Source organism: Sorex fumeus, unplaced genomic scaffold (assembly GCF_029834395.1).
Source record: "Sorex fumeus unplaced genomic scaffold, SorFum_2.1 ptg000070l, whole genome shotgun sequence".
NCBI lineage: Eukaryota > Metazoa > Chordata > Mammalia > Eulipotyphla > Soricidae > Sorex > Sorex fumeus.
The window spans coordinates 10,836,178-10,837,783 of NW_026606127.1; positions in this window are offsets into that span (position 1 = coordinate 10,836,178).

The window sequence follows — 1,606 nt, forward strand, 5'->3', positions numbered from 1 at the left end:
TGAGCTAATTCGCCAGTGTGGTTTGGCGCATGCCTCAGGCAACCGCAAGCTAACATCCGAGCTCGCAAAGCAGTGCAGAGATGCGATCAAGGAAGACCTCAAAGAGAGAAGAGCAGAAGTACTGGTAGATGCGGCAAAAGCCAGGAAAAGTATTCGTAACGCCGCCTGTCCTTCGCCAACTACAAGACCAAGATGACTGCCCTCCGACGTCCTGATGGATCCATCACATCCTCCAGAACGGCAATGGAGAAAATTACCATGACTTCTACTCAAATCTCTTCGACAGCCATGTCCACTTGCCGACATACCAAATTCCACAGGATGGACATGTCATTCCCAAAGTTCTCCCTTCCGAAATCCGACACGCCATTTCGTTGGTAAAGGAACAAACAGCACCCGGGCCAGACAAGGTCAGACCTGAACACCTGAAGAACCTGAAGTCAGTACTCATCAATACACTGGCTCGGCTCTTCACTCGCTACCTGCCTGAATACAAGGTTCCGTCCCAATGGAAAACCAGCAGGACCGTACTACTGTTCACGAAGGGAGACATCCATGACATTGGCAACTATCGCCCTATCTGCCTATTGTCTGTCATCTACAAGTTGTTCACTCGAGTCATCCTAAATAGGATTGGCAGAACACTAGATGAAGGACAACCATGCGAGCAAGCCATGTTCCGCAAAGGATTCAGCACCATCGACCATATCCACACGATAACCAAACTCATTGATGTTTCTCGGGAGTTCAAGATGCCGCTCGGTTTAACATTCATTGATTTAAAAAGGCCTTTGATACTGTTGAGACGGAAGCGGTCATTGAAGCCCTAGCCAATCAGGGCATTCAAGCCCAATACATCAGGATCCTCTGTGAGCTGTATTGCAGCTTCACTACCAGGATCTCATCATTCTTCAAAGAAGTGATCGTTGACGTCAAGAGAGGGGTGCGGCAGGGTGATACCATTTCACCGAAAATCTTCAGTGCCACCCTCGAGAACATCATGCGATGACTGGAATGGGAAGGAATGGGAGTGAAGATAGATGGTCGGCAACTACACCACCTCCGCTTTGCTGATGACATTGTTTTAATAACACCAAACATCAGCCAAGCGGCACATATGCTGGCCGACATTGACCGTGTGTGTGGAAATGTAGGACTACAGCTGAAACTTACCAAGACAATGTTTATGAGAAACAGCCTCGTTCCTGACGCCCCATTCACTCTCAATGGAACAACCATCTCCGAATGCAACAGCTATGTGTACCTAGGTCGAGAGGTCAACATGACAAATGACCTGGCATACGAGCTGTGCAGGAGGAAGAGAGTAGCTTGGAATGCCTTCAAGAATGTCGAAGAAATAGCTAAGAGGACGACGAACCTCCGGCTCTAGGCACATCTCTTTGATTCCACTGTACTTCCTGCATTAAAATATGCCTCAGAAACCTGGGCCTTACGCAAACAGGATGAGAACTCTATTCAGGTTTCCAAAGAAGAATAGAAAGAGCTATGCTTGGAATATCACGTTTCACTCAAATGAGAGAAAGAATCTGGAGTTATGACATCTGTCGACGATCATGAATCAAGGACGCTGTCTCTTTTGCCAAGG